Source organism: Sinocyclocheilus rhinocerous, unplaced genomic scaffold (genome assembly GCF_001515625.1).
Source record: "Sinocyclocheilus rhinocerous isolate Xijiao unplaced genomic scaffold, SAMN03320098_v1.1 scaffold821, whole genome shotgun sequence".
NCBI classification, from domain to species: domain Eukaryota; kingdom Metazoa; phylum Chordata; class Actinopteri; order Cypriniformes; family Cyprinidae; genus Sinocyclocheilus; species Sinocyclocheilus rhinocerous.
This window is the reverse complement of record NW_015623656.1, coordinates 184,705-205,450: the sequence shown is the minus strand read 5'-3', so window position 1 is coordinate 205,450 and position 20,746 is coordinate 184,705. Positions and strand designations below refer to the sequence as shown.

The 20,746-nt window shown below is 35.0% G+C and overlaps 1 pseudogene; it reads left to right on the top strand.

Annotated features, from left to right (window-relative positions):
• Positions 1-20,746, top strand: part of LOC107714489 (nucleoredoxin-like) — an 84,047-nt pseudogene that overhangs the window by 57,596 nt on the left and 5,705 nt on the right.

The window sequence follows — 20,746 nt, the reverse complement described above, 5'->3', positions numbered from 1 at the left end:
AACGATGGGAGGTGAATGGGACGATGACTGCGGGAATATCTTCTAGTTGAACGGGCTCAGAAGGACTCTGGTGTAGGAGTCACGTGCATTGCTGTTGAAGCCCAGTGTGAGACCACAGGAGGCTGATGGCGGAGAGGGAGTTTGGTAGCTACAGGAAGTGAAAAACACTTGACACAGGAATGGCACTCCATAGAGAAAAGCTGCACCCCTCCACAGCGCTTACCGTCCCGAGAGTCTGCCTCGCAATCATGTTGGTACAAGCATCAGTGTCACAGGTTTTGGGTTTGAAAATGTTTTGTTGAAGTAAGTAGTTTTAGCATCACACGTTTTCTCTGCATCTTGTTGTTATCAAATGTGTCTTGTATACTTAAACATTTGGTTTTCTGCCTTCTATCAGTTAAAATGGGTTAAAATTGTTCAAGAAAGTAATGTTTTGCACATTTAAGATTTTATACATTATTCTTATGAAAATGTATGTGTATATATACAAATTGTAGTCTGTTACTGATTACAGATTACATGAAGATTGCAGTTAGTAACGTAATCTAGGTTACTCTTTTTAGGTAATGTATTCTGACTACTTTTTAGGTTACTTTTAGATAATTTTTTATCTAACTTGTTTTAAACTTACAATTAAACAAACCATATTGATATAAAAAAAAGTGAAGAGAGAGAAAATATATTTCTTTTTCTTTATATATCAACATCATACAATGCATTAAACATTACATTACACCAGAGTTTCCCAAATTTAGTTTAATGTAAGAACTGCAGTGGGTTTGTGAGTTAAGAAGCTAGTAATGAATTAAACCATGAAAAGTAAAATTATTCAATACTTGAACACTAAAAAATATAAATTTTATTTGTTTACCTGTCTATAGTCAAAGCTAAATGCTGTGGCACACAGTAAGATTTTTAGAGATGAAAATGTAAAAGAAAAAAAAAAAATTTGGCCCATGGCCTAGCCCGTAGTTGGAGAAATGGAGATGCACAGTGTTGCCAACTTAGCGACTTTTTTCCCAAAAAGTGCCTAGCTACAAATCTGGAGACTTCTTGGACAACTTTATTCCGTTTCTGAGACTCGCCGGATACTGCCGCTCGAGCGCAAGGTCTTGCTTTCCGACTGCGCACAAACCTCTATCTGCATCTGCTCTGTTCAGTGAGTGGCTGAGAGGAGCAGCACTTTCAGTTAAACCACATATTATGTTGTTTCTCTAATTTTACATGCAAGTATAGCCGAAATCGCAGCTATTGTCTTTATCTTATTTGATTTCATCAGACGACGGCGCTATTATAAATCAGGATTTTTGTGCAAAAACATCTTGGAAGGGAGAGCTGGTTATGTAGTCTTAAAGGGCCATGTTTCAGTCACTATTTCATATTCATTACGTTGTCTGACAACAGAAACGGTAAAATATATAAATAAAAATAGTTTTATTGAGAATTTGGCTGCATCAAAATACAGTATGTGGCACAGAGGCAAACAAATGTAATAATAAATAATAAATGTACATTTTGCATGTTCAGAAACAGGCTTGTGTAAGTAAATTGCTCATTGCAAACTAAGAAAGAGAAGTAATGGGAACCTGGTATTTGTATGTTCTTTTTTTTCATGTGTCTAATAGACATGAACAAGTTCTTTGAAAAACACCTATGACCTTTGAAACATGTCTAGTCTTCATGCTCTATGTTGAGTACATTTGCATAAAGCATCCATGTTGATTAGAGTATTAAAAGCTTGTAAAGTATTAATTTAAGGTACATTTAGAACAGATAAAAATGTGCGATTTAAGTTGCGATTAATCACGAGTTAACTCATGCCATTCATGCGATTAATCACGATCAAATCCTCGTTTTGTACTTCTAATTAGTGACCGTTGTTTTGTTTTGATCTCTCGTCACTTCTGAGCAACGCCGACCTCATACGTCATCCGCCCGGAACTGCTTCCGTTTACAACAGTGAGCGCAAGCTCACATATTATGTTTTGAATATGGATATTTTTCTTACACTGCATGAATCAACAACAGGGTTTTTATAGTTACATTTTTTTAGTTTTACACCTTTCCATTGGTTACCATAAATGAATAAATAAATAAATAAAGTCAATTACACAATATAAAGGAAGTAGCTATAAAAAATGCATGAAAAAAAAATTGAAAACACAGCTGGGTTAAAAAAAAAAAAAAATGCGACATTGCAGGCCAGAGTTAAAGGGTTAGTTCACCCAAAAATGAAAATTAGGCTGTGTTTTACTCATCCCAGAGCCATCCTAGGTGTTTATGACTTTCTTCTTTAGACAAATCCAGTCGGAGTTATATAAAAAATTGTCTTTGATCTGTCAAGCTGTTTAATGGCACTCAGCAGGTGTTGCATGCATCAGTCCAAAAGAAGTTAAATAAAAAGCGCCCATCCATTAAAAAAAAGTGTCTCACACGGCTCCGGGGGGTGAACAAAGGCCTCCTGTAGCGAATCGATGCGTTTTTGTAAGAAAAATATCCATATTCAAAACGTAATAATCGCTTTAATGTAGCTTGCGCCAACAGTTGTACACTGAAGCAGTTCCGGGCGAATGACGTATGAGTTCAGCGTTGCGCATGTGCCGGTGCGTCTGAAGTCATATACACCTAGGATGGCTCTGGGGTGAGTAAAACACAGCCTAATTTTCATTTTTGGGTGAACTAACCCTTTAAGAGTATTTCTTGTTTTCTCTCAATTAGGGCGAGAACAAGACTATACATTTTAATAAACAGATGATAAGGTCCTAAAACAATATCACACGTTCAACATAATCGCATATTCATCATAAGTTCTACCCATTCATCATATGAAGAGGGCGAATCTGACTTCCAGTGTCTCAGAATAACATCCACAAATCATAGCTAGACGGCACCATAACATCTTTTTTCTTAAGACATATGCACATTTTCTGGTGCAATATCCAGCATACACAAAGCAGGATTTTTGCATAATTACTGAGAGTCTTATTAACAAATTGTATAATTTCCTCCCAAAATGCATCCACAGTTTCACATTCAGTAGGCTAATAGGGCCTGTGCTTAACTGTCATAATTATTTCACCATTCAAAAGAAACCCTTAATGGTTCTAAAAATACGCTTTATTTGCTTCAATATGTAATTATTTCTCTTTTCATCCGTTTACACTCACTTTCTCAAAGAAGAGAGAGCTTCTTTTTTTTTTTACTACTCAAGCATGTTTGATCCATTTGTGGTTGAACAAATGGCCTTCGCTCGGCCCGTGTTTTGTTTGAGTGAATTTAATGTATAGTTAATGTCCACTGTGGTTGTTAAATGGTCACAGCAGGGAATATTGGCACATCGAAGGCCTTGCTCTGAGTAAAGCAGAAACAACAGGAACGGCCGTAGACGAAGGTTATTAATGACGGCTGTCACTAATGTTTGTTGTTTTTGCCAATGGCACGTCTCTGAGGCCATTATTGTTGCTGGTGTGAAATGAAATCTGCTGTATTTCATCATGCGTGCAGCAGAAACACAGCTCGGAGGTTCTGCAGCCCTCCGGAGAGTCTGTGTAAATGTTGCCATTACATAGAAATGAGAAAATTAATAACAAGCAAGGAATTTGAAAGAAAAGCCCACACTTTGAAAATATGCAGACTAGCTGAGATTTTTAACAGTTTATCACAATGCCATGAGAACAATTGCTTGATTCTTTCTGCATCACTTGCAATGGAAACTCAAATTGCACCAGCACAAAATAAAAGGAAATTGGAAGTAATTTGCCATAAATCATCATTATTTCGAGAAGGGTAACGGTGACTGATGAATGCAGGTGATGCAGCCGCTGTGATTACAGACCATCATCCCCTGCAGGATTATGCTAATCGGGTGAATTGTGATACTCTCTAGCTTGATCTCGGTTTGCCAGGCTGCGCCGCTATGAAACAGAACCAGATGCTGTCTATAGACGTCAGAAATGCTTTAAGTCATCGTTTGCTAGCAAGAGCTGAATGCCATTTGGTTTCTTTGCTAATTTTCAGTATTTCCATGCGCTGTGCTTCTTTTCATGCTGCGGTGTGGAGGTGTTTCTATGATATTTTGTGCATATGCAGGTGCACACAGAAAGGAAATGTTACTCGGGAGAAATGCAGTAGAGATGTATGGAAATATATATATGTGACTGTATAGATTTTTACTATTTTACTTCAAAATAACACCTACAGTAACACAGTAGCAAGTGTATTTAGTGTACGTGTCTGTTACAAATAACTGTTGGGCTGGTGTTACTAATTAAACATCTGTTATGAGCTATGTGGCTTTAATTTAAGAAGATTATTTCAAAATCATTTTGTTTGGACAAAATGTGATGTTTTTTTTTAATTGTTTTTCCAGCACTTTAATCCATTCAGGCAATTTTATGGACCAATTTGTTGACCACTATTTATTTGTATTGTTGATATTTTATTTTATTTGTAATTTTTAAATTTTTATTTAAATAAACATTTTGTTTTTAAATGTATATTTATTATTGTATATTCGTTTTATTTTATATTTTATTTTACTTTGTGTTTTATTTTTGTTTATTTTTTTTGTGTTAAATTATATTATATTATTATATTTTATTTAATTTTTATTTTTTAAACAAACATTTTTATAAATAATTGTTTTTATTTTGTGTATTTAGTTTATTTTAAATTTTATTTTTTTTTTTTATATTTATTTTCTTTTAATGAATTTATTTTTTATTTTTTTTATTTTGTGTATTTATGTTGTTTATTTTAAATTTTATTTATTTTTATTCTTTATTTTTGTTTGTTTTTATTTTTTATTTTATTCAAGCATCATTTAAAGAGTTTAGATTTTTCCTCTTATTTGAAACATACTGACTTATCTGCCCATTTTTGAAGAAAGTCTTTGACCTTTAAAACATGTCAGCAGTCATCACGGTCCATGTCCTTCCTTAATTGGTTGTTTTCATCAGGTTCAGGCTGCGAGTTTTTTTTTTTTAGCCTCATTGAACTGATGGGCAGCCGTTGACATGGCTGATCATGGAGCTGTCTTTCATTTCATATTACCCATCTCCCTCATCCAGTCGCTCATACAGCTGTCTCACAGCCTGCGGGCCAGCTTTGTTCCCTCACGGCTCCTCTCGCGACTCACTGTAGATCTCACAGCTGTGTCAGATTCACAGGTGTGTGTAAGGTAAGCAGCGGTGTTGATACTTGAGACGTTCACAGTTAGTGCCCTTTAACCTCACTGTTTTTGCAGCGTAGGCCGTGTACGCTTCAGGCCGGAGTGAGAGATTTGGGTGCAGACGAGCCAGTGATTGAGCGCTGTTGTCTGTGGCAGTGCTGCAGGTTTGTGTTGGAGCGATTGTCCGGACACAATCCTTCAGGCTTAAAGAAACAGAGTAACACTCTTTGACTGCCTGTTCTCCGGTGAAAACATTTAATCAGCTATGCATCAAAGAGTTTGATCAAGCAGCGCAGGAATTAAGTAATTTGAACCTCCACTGCTTTATTCCTCCACATTTAACATTCGGCTTCACACTCAATATATATGTGACCCTGGAGCACAAAACCAGTCTTAAGTCGCTGGGGTATATTTGTAGCAATAGCCAAAAAAACATTGTATGGGTCAAAATTATCGAATTTTCTTTTATGCCAAAAATCATTAGGATATTAAGTAAAGATCATGTTCCATGAAGATATTTTGTAAATTTCCTACTGTAAATATATCAAAACCTAATTTTTGATTAGTAATATGCATTGCTAAGAACTTCATTTGGACAGCTTTAAAGGTGATTTTCTCAGTATTTTGATTTTTGTTGCACCCTCAGATTCCAGATTTTCAAATAATTGTATCTCGCCCAAATATTGTCCTATCATAACAAATCATACAATAATGGAAAGCTTTTTTATTCAGCTTTTAGATGATGTATAAATCTCAATTTCGAGAAATGTACCCTTATGACTGGTTTTGTGGTCCAGGGTCACATATTGTTAACTGAAACTACAGCAAGGCTGTATTTTATTTTATTTTTTTATTTTAATCTTTTAGTCATCTTCATTTGATTGATTCTACAGATCCAAATCTTTTGCTCTGTGCCTACAGTATTTTCAGTGGATGTGTGAAAAGAAATCATATTTTACCTTAGTTGTGACCGATGTAGTATGATTCACGAGTCAACTACATGCAAATGATTATTATGAGCCGATTCTTTTTAGTGAATCAAAAACATAACGTTTCAAAAGATGATTTACCATTTTGATGCCCTGTACTATTTGCAGCATTAGCAGAGAAAATGTAATTCATAAATAAGAATATGTAAGCAAAATAGACATTAAACTCAAATTATTCCTAAATAGAAAAAATTGTATTGAATCAAATTGACGGCTTGTGAATCATAACTGCATCAAAATGAATCGGAATCTCTACCTACATCTATCCCCAGCCCGATTCTTTGCTTGTGCTGTCAGTTTAATCAATTTAATGTGATTAATTATTAAAAAGGTCATTTATTTTACAATTAGCCATGCCCTCTGATCTGTATGTAAATTCAATAAGGAATTTGGCCAATTTGGAAAACTACAACAGTAGTATTCTCTTTTTTCAAGGGGCTTTTCAGACAAAATTATTTAATTTTATAATTTTTTAGCAAATCATGTAGTTAATTTGAGAATTAAATCAGCTAACAGCCCTAGTCTTTGCATGTGAGTCTAGTGTTTTGATAAATCATTCATGTCCGTGGCACCTGCGTTTCAAGCGCTACATGTTTCGCATCAGTCCGCTGCAGTTACTGTAGTTTACTTTCATAGGCATCTTTCATCTATTAGACCTTCGCACGGCCACGTCCTGAATAATTTACCAGGTTTGTTCTCACCAGCAAAGGATTAAGACAGCAGCAGCGCCCACAGTCGTGAGACTACGCGAGCAAACGGCTCTGTCGAGCGAGGTTTAATAGCTGGCTTTTTAGCCATGTGCCACGCTTTCACTGAGACTACAGAAAGAAACAGCACTCCTCTCGAATTTCCTCAGATGCCAGTCTCTTTAAAGTTGAATCAGCCCTGTAGATGTTTGATTCTGGCCCTTAGCTAATTCTTCGCCGGCTCGCCTCGGCTGCAGATAGCACTTAATTCAACTCGCCACATTTCTGAGTATCTTTATACTTCAAAGCGAGACGAAGACGTTTAAACTCAATAATTTAAATGTTTCGTAGCCTATTTTTAAGCCTCACGTGGACTGTTTAAAGATGGGAAAGTATTGATTGTATCTCTAATGGTTAACAAGACAAAATAGCTTTGGAAATAGAGGAATGAGCTGAGATGAATCATCATCTCTCTCTTCACCACAAACATTCCCAATCCTCCTTATTCTTTTAGTCCTATTCCTTTTGAATATCTTTTGATTTCCAGTCTCTCATCTCAGTCAATGTGTGTCTTTTCTTTTTGTAGATGAAGCTTTGGAACAAGTACAAGGTGACTAGTATTCCTTCTCTGGTGTTCATCGATGCCGCCACGGGGAAGGTGGTGTGTCGGAACGGCTTGCTTGTAGTTAGAGATGATCCAAAAGGTGAGTACCAGGCTTCATTTTTCACACACTCATTCTTTACAGGGGTTTAAAGGAAAGTTCACCCAAAAATGATTACTCCGTTGCTTTTCACATGTTGTTCCAAACCCTTGTTTAATGGGAATGGAGAATTATTTGAAGAATCTTCACAGACCTCTGTGGTTTATAGTTTAAGCTCCAGAAATGACACAAAACACTAAAAACGCTCCATACAAATGTCCATACAACTTGTGTGCTATATAATCTAAAACCAAAAGTATACTTAAGTTTTGGCGCGATAGAATGGTTTCAGCATACAGGGAATGATGTGTACAAACGCAGGCGGTCGACATATTCGCACTAGAAAGTTTAATTTTTGTCGAGTGCCTGCACTATTTCTCTCCAGAAGGTATGATGATAAAATGTGTTTGTACTAGTGCTGTCAAACGATTAATCGCGATTAATCGCATCCAAAATAAAAGTGTTTGTTTATGTAATATATGCGTGTGTACTGTGTATGTTTATGTATATATAAATACACACTAATATTGACATGTATTTACATGTATATATTTATATAATTTATATTATATATAAATATTTAATATACAAATATAACATATTTTTCTTAAATATATACATGTATGTGTGTGTATTTATATATACATAATAAATATACACCGTACACACACATATAATGTAAACAAAAACTTTTATTTTGGATGCGATTAACCACGATGAATCGTTTGACAGCACTAGTTTGTACTCATTTAAACTACAGTTGTATTTATCTCTTAACTCCCTCACACAAGCATGTGTCAGTGCAGGCATCTGTCGTTGTGCCTTCAGCAGTTTATTTGTTGTTGTTCTGTCTCTTATGTTTCTTTGTTGTTAAGGCCAAAGTTAACTTTCAACGTAAACTCTTAGCGTATACCACAGTAGGACATGTAGCCTTTCAAAGTTTACTCTATTTGATAGTGTGTGCAAACACTTTTTTTCAGTCAAATTGCTAATAGCGGTTTCCATCCACCTATTTTTACATGCATTTTGGAATATCGCATAAAACACACTGGTTGGAAACGCCAAGATGCACATAGATGCACATAAAAATGCACATAAAAAACTTCTGCTCACAATTGAGTCGGATAAACTTTTTATTTTTTAATAACTTTAATAAAAAAAAAAAAACTATGTATAAACAATGATGGAAACACATTTACCGAATAAATTCCTCCATACGCATTAAAGTCATTTGGCTTTGCACGATGGGATGGGATAACTTGACTAACCAGCGGACCAATCTTGTTGCACAGTAGGGATGGGCGATATCTTATCATTTGCGATATACCAGTAAAAATTCTCCCCACGATAAGAATTAGTCTTCCCGCGATATAATGATAAAGTCTAGTTATTGACATATTTCTGTGTGCGACAGTGCAGAGCGACATGGCGGAAGGCAAACGTGAAATTGAGGAGGAGTTGATCGCTTTTTATAATCTGGAACTGGTTTGGTCAGGGCTGTACTGTACAGTGCGACAAAAAATCGGTCTGAGCCTTGAATAAATGTACTCCAGTAGTAGAGTTTTGCACGTGTATGGGTAGGCCTGGGCGATAAAACGGTATCGATATGTATCGACGGTACACCTTCTTCGGTAACGATATAAAAAATGTTCGATATAGTGCACGGTATTAGGTTAAAACCGAAACCAAGCCATTCACACAGATGCATATTCAGCGCATTTTTTAGAGTCTAAAATTTAGACGGACAAATATGACTGCTGCACTCGCGTCACACAAGAGATGTAGCCATGCAAAGTTAAAACAGTTGAAACTTTTAGAAAACACGTCGCAAATTTTTGGAGGTTTATTCCTTTTCACTGCGTTTCTTATGTTTTTAAAGGCAATCTGTGTGATGGGCGATTCGGCTCTTTGTATTAATGCATAAGTACATGATGCTGTTTTGTTCATAATTGTTTATGCAATTTACGAAATTATATTTGATTTATATGAGTTAATTTAGACGTAATGCACGTTTTTATATAGAAAGTTATTTACTTGCGTTGACAATTTAAATGTGCTGCAATATTTTGCTCATTGCGCCCTCTTGTGGCCTCGGGAGACAAGCCAAAAGTTTCCTTAAGACCTATTTAATCTGCATATAAAACATTAGAAATTAGATATTTGTTTAATTTTTATTGTGTGTTTGACTTAAAACAAAAAATATTTGTTGTTGGTCTCAATAAATTGGGTTAATTAAAAAATACAGTGGTTAAATTAAAAATAAAAATAAAAATAATTCTATTGCTCTATGTTTTAAAAAAGGTTATGAAAAATTTCGATAATTATCGATACCGAACGATATGAAACATATCGTTGATACATTTTTTAGCTATATCGCCCAGCCCTATGTATGGGCCTGTTTACAAACCTGTTGTCCAACAAAGATATCATTTATTGACATGCTTTTTCTCCAAATTAACTAGTTTCTGCGCAAGGGCGCCCTCCGGCTTCCAGTATGAATTACATTATGTGTGTACTCAGTAATGCTCACAACAGCCTATTTTGGGTAAAAATAGGGAAGATAAAATTATTTTCTCTAAACAAACAGAATTCCCTGAATTATCGTCATTGATATCGTTATCGCAATAAATACATGAAATACCGTGATATATTTTTAAGTCCATATCGCTCAGCCCTATTGCACAGCATCTCAAATGTTGTCTTGGTCGTTCTGAAATGTCAAAGTATTTCTGTATAATTGCCTCCCAGAACTTTCTTGCATGACTGCGTTCCCAAACAGCAGACATCCACCTCCGAAAGCAATGACTGCATTTGTTGTGTTTTGTCTGCTTACTCTGAGGCGCAAGTAATTTACTATATATGAAAATTATATTCAGTGGCTTCTCCTACTTTTCTTAGTGATATTTAGTGCCAGTTTATCAGGAAGTGACGATTTTGTTCTCTTTGACTCGTTGGATGGAAACGGCGCTTTATTTGTAAATGTTTTATGCAATATTCCAATTTTGTGCACAAGTTAAATTCGCAACTTTGGATGGAGAAATACTTACTGATGTTACTCATTTGTAAGTCGCTTTGGATAAAAGTGTCTGCTAAGTGAATAAGTGTAGATTGAATCTTGAGATGGATTTGTGAGTATTGATTGTTTTCGAACTATTGATTGTTTTTCATGATTGATTTTGATTGGTCATGGTCAGGTTCACTTAAAAGATTTGTTTGCGAATCTGACTGATTAGTTCTTGAATAATTTCAAGGACACAGTGATCTGGTCACAGTAGTTCTTAAATTTACAGCTTAACAACTAGTGCTGTCAATCGATTAATCGCGATTAATCGCATCGAAAATAAGTTTTTGTTTACATAATATATTTATGTGTACTGTTTGTTTATTTATTATGTATATATAAATACACACATTCAGTATATATTTTGAAAATATTTGCATGTATATACATTTATATATTTATACTATTATATTTTATATTATATATAAATATATTTAATATATAAACAAAATATTTTTTTAAAATATATACATGCATGTGTTTGTATTTATATATAAATAAAAAATATTCACAGTACACACTCATATATTATGTAAACAAAAACTTTTATTTTGGATGCGAATAATCGTTTGACAGCACTATTAACAACTTGAAACTATTTGATGTCTTTAGAAAAATATAGTGCACAAGTTGTATGGACTGCTCTTATGGTCCATAAACTATATATTCCAAATCGCCCGAAGCCATACGATAGTGTGACTAACAGACCAAAATTTGATGACTGGATCATTGATTTAGTGAGTTTGATTCATTCATATGAGCCAGTTCTTTTCAATAAATATCTAAATGATTGAGTCATGAGTCGGAGTTCACTATATAAATAACTTTACTACATGTTGGAAACAACCTTTGTGAAAATTCTCCTAAACTACTACTTTTGTGTTCCACAGAAGAATGTTGTACAGGTTTGGAACAACATGTCAGTGAGTAAATCATTTATTTGGAGGTGTACTATCCCTTTAACTTGACTTTCACATGCTCAGGAACTCACATTGCATACTTGACTTGGCACCACAGTACATGGTTGTCCTTCACTGCTCTTCACCTGTCTGTGTGGTAACGATATCTGAAGATCTCTAAGCGTTTGATAGCCCTCAGCTCGCTTGAGTGGTGTCATGCAACTTTCTGCAGGTGAAAGAAAGGCATTTTATTTGCCTGGAAAGGCAGGGAGCCACTGCGTTTCTGTAAAAACATTATTATGGTGGAATTTGTCAGGTGATCAACATGACAGATTCACCTCCTCGGCTTAATGAGCCTCGGCTCCTGCACTTACCAGCAGTAAGAGTGAAAAATGAACTCGGTGATTCATGAAGCTCAGTGTCATTCTCAAACACCGGCACGCAGGATTGTATGACATATGACTCTGCTTTCTATGTGACGACATAGTCAAGAGCTTTTGTTTGAAAGCATGTGTGGACGGGGAATATCCGGTTTGTTTGTACAGTGTGAGTGTGTGAACATGTGCACAGTAGCAGGTTCAGAGGGCAGAGGGTTGAAAGGGCCCTTGACATAACAAAAGGCCCCGGCTGAATGTGTGGGAGTTTCAAAGCGCAGCAACAGCCCAGCGCTTTTGTCCTCTCTGACTAATAAAGCCTGTAACTAAGAATAAAGACATTTTTGTCCTGTGACCATGTTGTTAAGCTCCAAAATGGCGCGAAAAACATCATAAAAGTGGTCCACACAACTTAGATAGATTCAGATTAAATAGATTTGTGTGACAAACGGGCCAATATTTAAGTCAGAATTCTCTGATAAACATCCCGCCAGTGAACTGTCAACTCAAGAATCATTAAAACTGGATCAATTTTTTCCCCATGAAACATGGTCTTATTTGCATATCAGACTGATTCATTTATAAATAAGTGATTGATTCATGAATTGAACTATAGAACCAGATCAGTAAATTATTTACTGATTTTGATTATCCTGATCTGAATTCTGGTAGTTCTGTTTCTTTTCAGAAAACAGATTGGTTGTGTTAGCCAATAAAACTGATTCTTTCATGAATCTGAGTGATTGATTCAGTGAGTTGAACTTGAGAACCAGATCAGTAAATTAATCATTCATTGATTATGACCATTCTGATCTGAATTCTGATCATTCCAGTTCTTTTCATGAAACAGATTTGTCCTATTTGCAAATCAGACTGATTCGTTTAGGAATCTGAGTGATTGATTCAGTGAGTTGAACTGAAGAACTAGATCATTAAATGAATCACTCACTGATTTTGATAATTATGATCTGAATTCTGGGTTGTTTCAGTAAACATATTGGTCCTGTGTGCAAATCAGACTGATTTATTCAGAATGCCTAGTGATTGATTCAGTGAGTTGAATGTGAGAACCAAAGGAGTGAATGAATCATTCTGATTGGAATTATGACCATTTCAGTTTTGTTCAGTGAAGAGATCCTGATCCTGTTTACAAATCAGACTGATTAATTTAGGAATCTGATTGATTCAATCATGAATTTGAGTTCTATTGAATGACTGATTTGGTTGCTAATGATGTTATACATTTTTAAGTAGTTATGTAATATTTAGGAGAAATGGAGAACGAGGGCCCCAACTCAAATATCTGGTGCAGTATGGGAAATGTAACTTCCATCTCACATTAAGATATTTGCATCATCTCCCATCGCCTCTGTTGTAGCGTTTGATATCCATTAGCAAAATAATGGCAGGGGAAACACTGTATATATATATATATATATATGAATGACATATGCATGTGCTGCGCTGGCATTGAAAGGAGGATTGTGTGACAGTAATCAGAGCCCTGCCTCTGCTCTGCTCTCACCCGTCCTGCAGGCCTGGAGTTCCCCTGGGGACCGAAGCCCTTTGTGGAGGTGGTGGCCGGGCCCTTGCTCAGGAACAACCGACAGACGACAGACAGCGGTGCCCTGGAGGGATCCTATGTGGGGGTTTACTTCTCTGCACACTGGGTGAGTGCTCTGTGCTAGTGTTTCTAACCTAGCTGTTCTTTGGAGACAAAATCACGGTCGATTTAACCTGTACAATCAGATCTCATATGTTAAACAAGTTTTTTTTGTTAAATACTTATGTTTTTTCTAAGAGTATCATTATAAATTGATTGCAATAACTAATGATTTAGTTATACTGTAGGTAACTAAAACATTCTAATTTATTGAGATGCACCTGTATATATTATATATATATAATATTATTTTTATTTTTTATTTTTTTTTGTAACCTGGCCATACTTTGGAAATTAAATTGCAGTTGATTCATCCTATACAATTGGATCTGATGTGCTAATTTTTGTTAAATACCAATAAATAATTAATTGCAATAGCAAAATTATGTTAGTAATAGGCTTAATATAGTGAACTAAAACCGTGATAGAAAAAATAAAAACTTGAAATAAAATAAATGTTATGTGAAATAAATATATAGTATATATATTTATATATTAGGGGTGTAACGATACATGTATTCGTACCGAACCGTCATGGTACGAACATCTCGGTTCAGTGCATGAGGCCTTACAACGAATACAGGCAATTCACCCTCAATCCAGAAGGGGGCGCCCGCAGTAATGCAATGCTGTTTGATAACCGCCAGCAGAAGAACAGCGAATGCCATGAGTTGCGCACCTGAAAACAAAGCCCACTAGACAGTGACCATGTGCTGATTCTGAAGTCTCTCACTGACAAAGGAGTATACTTTAAAGGCTTGCGCACTCAACTGTTTGCGAAATGGAGCTTTGTGCTCGTGTATCCTACCTCACTCATTCGGCACAAATCCAAATATTTGCGATATATCCAAATGCTAAATTATTATTTATTATGTAAATTATAGGCTTTGTACTTCAGTCGCGTTCCAACGGTGACACAGAGGCAGGCGCGCTGATGTTTGGTTCACTGCGCTGTGAAGTTAGCAATGCTGAAACTGATATGTTTTGTGTGTGTGTGCGCGATCACTTGTTTCCTGAAGAATCAACTTTAAACACTTCGTCATTTATTGGCTTATTAATAATGCATCACTGTAAAATGTCTACTTTTATTTGTGTGGACACTCACAGTGAAAACAAAACATTGTGCTTTTGTAAAATAAAGAAAACAAATAGGATATCGCTTTCTGCCATTTGAGTTTCCTTTCTGTGAACAAAAGCGTGTCACAAAAATGTACTGAAACTCAGTATATATAGGCTACGTTACGTGTCGCACTGTTTTTCTCTCTTGTTTATCTGTAAACTAAATCAAATCTATTTCAAGTATTTATTCCTTGTGTGTATATGTGTACTGCAGATTTTATATATGCAACATAATTTAATAAAATATTTAATATTTTCACATCTAGGTGGAAATTTTTTTAATTTGTACTACTGTCTGTTATATAAATAAATGAAAAGAAACCTAGCATAGTAGATTTTTTTTTTTTTCCTGTTGTACCGAAATCGTATCGAACCGTGACTCCCGAAACCGAGGTACATACCGAACCGTGACATCTGTGTACCGTAACACCCCTATTATATACACATATATATATATATATATATATATACATATATATATTAGGGGTGCAACGGTTCTCGGTAAAAAATCGAACTGTACGGTTGTTGATGGATACAAATTCTGGCTTCCCAATACATTACAACAAGAATGATGAGAGAAAAAAAACAATACGTGGACAAACTCTTTGTTCAATGCGATTGCTGTATGCTGGAATAACTGTCATTTATCCCGTCATCACGTGTTGATAGTGCAGGTGTGAGTATCCTAGCAGACATAGTCGGCTGAACAAACAGTATCAGTACGTTCTCTTAAAGTGACAGCACTTTCTTAAAGTTAATTAAACGGCAACAACACGGAAATCACTCACTGCTCTTGATTGAATCACTTTTGTAACTTTAATAAGGAATAATTTTTAATTTATACATTGCATTTATTTGTGCTGTTGCTTGTAGTTAGATTATTTGTTCTTATTTTCTTTATTTTTATTTGACAATATAGTTTTTTCCCTAAACATAGCACATACCGAACCGTACCGAAACCGTGACTCTAAAACCGTGATCCAAACTGAACCGTGAGTAAGTTGCACCCCTAATATATATATATATTATAGCATTTTTATTTTTATTTAGTTTAACTAAAACTAAAACCATAAAAAAATTAATAAAACTTAAAAAATATATTAATGAAACATTTTTATTTCAGCTAGATGCGAAGGCAACATTTCTCATTTTAATTTATTTTAACTACAAATTAAGATTAATATAAACTATATAGACATGTTAAAAGTACTACAAATGACAAAAAAAATAACTAAAACTTAAAATTTAAAATAAAAATGGAATATAAAATGAAATAAAAATTAAAACCTAATTAAAAATATGAATAAAATCTATAATATCTCACTGATACTAAAATAACAAAGGGTAAGTAATTAGTATAAATAACAGAAACATTTTAAATTGAAAATAACCAAAAAATGAGTCATGATTCAGTGAGCGAGACTGTATAATGGCTGTGAACGATTCACTGAGTCTGATTCAGACCTCTAATAACTCATGTGCATGTTTGAGGCGTTTTCATTAATCTTTCTGCATGGTTGACTTTCTTAAAAGAATCATTTCATAAGAGTCATTTTTTTCATGAATCGGATATCAAAGATGAGTGGTGTTACAGTGTGCACTACTGTTCCTCTTGGGTTTCCCACCATCTGAAACCTTTTCCACAGAAACCCTGCTATTTCCCACTATAAAAGTCACTCCTAACACTCAGGCCAGTACGTGACGCACTCAATCACATTCACAGAGGAACGGTCTCCTGACTGACAGCGTTTCTCTGGGTCTCGGCAAACACGGGCACTGCTTGTGCCAGTCCACAGAGCCACAGTAGCGGGAGCTTGTTTTTCCAGTTCCCCCCTTTTCCAAACCCAGACAAATTGTGAAGATGAGCCACAAAACCAGGCTATATATTTCAGTTTATTATTCCAGCACCGCATTCCTCGTTCCTAACCAGCGTAAAGTGAACCTCTATTAAAGTGACGTTTATAAGACTTAAGTGTGCCTGGATGTATTGTTTCTATTGATATACTAATGCCTCCCCTTTTTTCTTCATTTGAAAATGACCTCAAATAACCTCTAGGAAACGGAGGGAGAGTTTGCTTAATTTGAGTGATTTTTTTTTCATTTTTAATTTTCTACAGACTGAAATCGTCTACAAAGTCTGATTGGCCGGCTCATGAATATGAATAACTTAAAGGGATAGTTCACCCAAAAATGAAATTCTGTCATCAATTACTCACCCTCATGTCGTTCCAAACCTCGTGTTTCTAACTTCTGTGGAACATAAAAGAAGCATGTTAATAGCCAAAAGGTTTCAGTTCCCATTGGCTTCCATTGTATTTCTGTCCATACAAAGTCAATGGGAACCAAAACAGTCTTCAGAATATCTGCTTTTATGTTTCATACTACAGTAAAATAAAAAGAATACGGGCTTATAACAACATAAGAGTGAGTAAATAATGACGCACTTTTCATTTTTTGGGTGAACTATCCTTTTAATGCCACATTTGGCTGATCCATAATTTTCGTCATCTTTGAAAGGTCAACATTTTTGTTTGTAACCTTCTAAAACGGTTATAAATTCACTGCACATTTCAGTTTGTGATTTGTGTGGGTGCTGGTAAATTATATCGAATTATCAATTTTAAGTTATTTTACTATAAATCACAGTTACTTTTACTATTAAATTACATTATATTTAATAATTAGTCTACAAATAATTGCAGTTACATTCATGAAACAGTAAACCGTATATGTCCGTAAGATGTATAGTTTATATCAGCAAGGATGCATTAACTTGATCAGAAGTGACAGTGAAGAGGTTTAAAATGTTACAAAAACAAGGAAAATCTGTGGAAAGGATTAAAATATGGTAAATGAGTACTACAACATACTAGTAGCTGGAAGCGTTAATCAGATCCACCTAAATATTTGATAGAGAAAGGCAGAAGGGCCGGAGGATGTTTAAACTTTGTGAATGACAGGCGTTTGAGTTCTGTGTAAATCTGCTGAGCTTTCGTTCAGTGTGGGCCTGCCGGTAGTCAAAGTCTGCACGGGGCTGGAGAGCTCTTGAAGAGAGCTGAGTGAAGCATGTTAGGCAGTATGTAGCACTCTTGTGAAAAGAGAAAAACATGCAGCACAAAATGCCTCCAAGCCATAAAAGACAGGATGAGTTTAAAAGCTCTTCCAGGTCCTAGTCACATTTGTTTTGTTTTGTTTTGTTTTTTTCTTGAAGGAGTGCTGAACTGCAGGGAGAGTAATATTAAGTGCTCTGGGCGCTCACAAGGCCACTAAGTGCTGTTTATTATCAGAAACCCTTCAGGAGATCTCGCCATAGCTTATGTGTTTATGTGTGTGTTTTCTTTCACAGTGTCCTCCTTGTCGCAGTCTAACCCTATTAACATATAGGCTATAGACACACACACTAAACAATTTCAGTGGATTAATTTTGTCTTCACATTTCTATTTTGCATTTCATAAAAATCCTTAGAAAATTTTTTATTTCTAGGTTAAAATGTAATTTTTTAATCCCAAATATTTGGTGTGGTCTCAGATTTTGGACACTTTTTATATATACGTTCACTAGGGATGCACTAATTATTAAAATACCTCTTCATGATTTTCATGTTATGATAACCGATAAATCGGCAAAATTAAAATTACAAGCATTTACAAAAAGTACAGTACAGTAAAATTACAACTACATTGCTTTGTCTCAATAAAAAAATAAAACACTAAAAAAAAAACACTAATTACAAAATATATTGCTTACACACAACACATGAAAAACACATGCCATTTCTTCAAAATCCTAAAACATTCTATGTATTTCCAGGTTTTAATTTGAATTCCAGATATTCAGTGTTTATTCATATTAAAATGTACAGCATGAAAATGGATTTAACAGTGCGTGTTATTAAATTATTAATTAAGTGTATTTAGAGATTAATTTAAAGTGAGGTTTGGAAAATCGCAATGGCTATTATCTAATCGAAAAAATAGGGAATATGAGCACAATGAAATATCCAGTATATATACAGATATATACAATATCAACTGATAGCAATAAATTAAAATCTCTAATATTGGCCATTAACTCACACCAATATATTGTGCATTCTTAACTTCCACACATAAAATCGTACATACTTGTTGCTTATTTCCAATAATTGTTTGATTATTTTGAAGTTGGAGGACACTTTAAACACACAATGAAGATTGAAACAGCTTGTGTTTTATGACGCAGGTCAGAGGAGTCATTTACGCAGTATTTTAGCGAGATGCCGTGGTTGGCGGTGCCGTACACAGACGAGGCCAGACGGTCACGACTCAACAGACTCTATGGAATCCAAGGTACGTCTGTGGACTTTAACTCTGGCTCAGGTGGAAGTGCGTTTGCTTGATGTAACAGCGTGTGGTTGGATGTCACGTGGCCGTCGTTGGATACAGCTGACCCTGCCAGGTACTGCAAACTGAGCTGTAGGACCTCAGGAATGTGGGCGGCTAATCAAGTTTACTTTACTATTACTGTTCCCCACCTCAATGAAAACACAAAAGAAGCATTCTGTTTCTATACATATAATGGAAGTCAATGGGGTCCAAAACAACACTGGACCAGCATCGACTTTCACTGTATGGACAAAAAACACATTATGAAGACATTCTTCATAATATCGTCTTCCTTTGTGCTTTGAATGGCATGCGGGCTAATAAATAATGACAGAATTCAAATCTTTAATATAAATCTTTCTGCCGTAATTAGCTGCGACATGTGTAAAACAGTGTGCCCAAAAACTCTGGACCAGGTATCATATGACCCCTTTAAGTGTCAAAAAAGTCTCTTTCGTTTTGCTGTCGTCTCTTCTCCATTGGGAGCGGATGCATTGAGAGGAAAAGTACTGGCTTCATGCCTATCCGGTCTGGAATGTGTGGAATTCATCTTGGATGAGTTGATACTGACTCCCCCGTTCCTCCACCTCCAGCCTGAAGTCGCTGTGAGAGTCTGATAAGGCCACTAATACTGCAGTCAGATTTCTATCTCAAAGAGCGTTTGAGAGAGGACGGCCGTACAGAGAGATCGGTGTGACCACAGGCCGTCTGACTGTGCCTTTGTGTGCTGGTGTTGTGCTTGGGGTGTGGAGGACCTTTGTGTAGCTTAAAACAGTGCAGCTCCACTTACTGTACCATTAAACGTGGTAAGGCATGTCAAAAACAATAATACAAAGTAATAAAATGAGTTGTCCTTTAATTGAATCGACATTTTGTCACTAGTCGACAAAAAAAGTGGCACACTAACAAAACTTCAACAGCTTTTCAATAAAATGTAAAAACATTTTTCAAGCATTAAAACATACAGTAACACATTACGAACATTTTACAATAAGTTTAACACAATAGTAAATTGTTAATTTTACAGTAAGTCTGACACTTAACTTTTAAAAGTAGTATTAACATTATTCGTAATGAACTAACATGAACGATTGTACACTACTGTTTAAGTGATTTTTAAAAGAATGTTAATGTAAATAAATTAATATAAAGGCTTAATTTATTTGATAAAAAATACTATAAAAACAGTAATATTGTGAAATATTATTACACTTTAAAATGGCTGTTTTCTATTTGAATACATTTTAAAATGTAATTTATTCCTGTGATGCAATGCTGAGTTTTCAGTATCATTACTCCAGTCTTCACTGTCACATGATTCTTCAGAAGTCATTCTAATATGCTAATTTGCTGTATTTATTTGAAATAGACATCTTTTGTAACATTACAAGTGTCTGCACTGTCACTTTTAATCAATTTAATGCGTTTTTGCTGAATAATAGAATCAATTTCTTTAGATATTTTAAATGGCAATGTCTATATTAATTAATTTGATTGATTAGATTTAACATTGTAGGCTTGAATCCTATAATTACACTAAATTACAGCCAATTATAACCTATTTGATGTTTAATAAATGTGTGATGTATTACATTTTATTTTAAGTAATTTTTTGCTTGTGGCACTATTGAATCATATCTTGACATTAAATAAGTATATAATTACATATCTTTATAAGTATATAAAAGAATATTGTTATACAGTTTTTTGTCGTTTAAC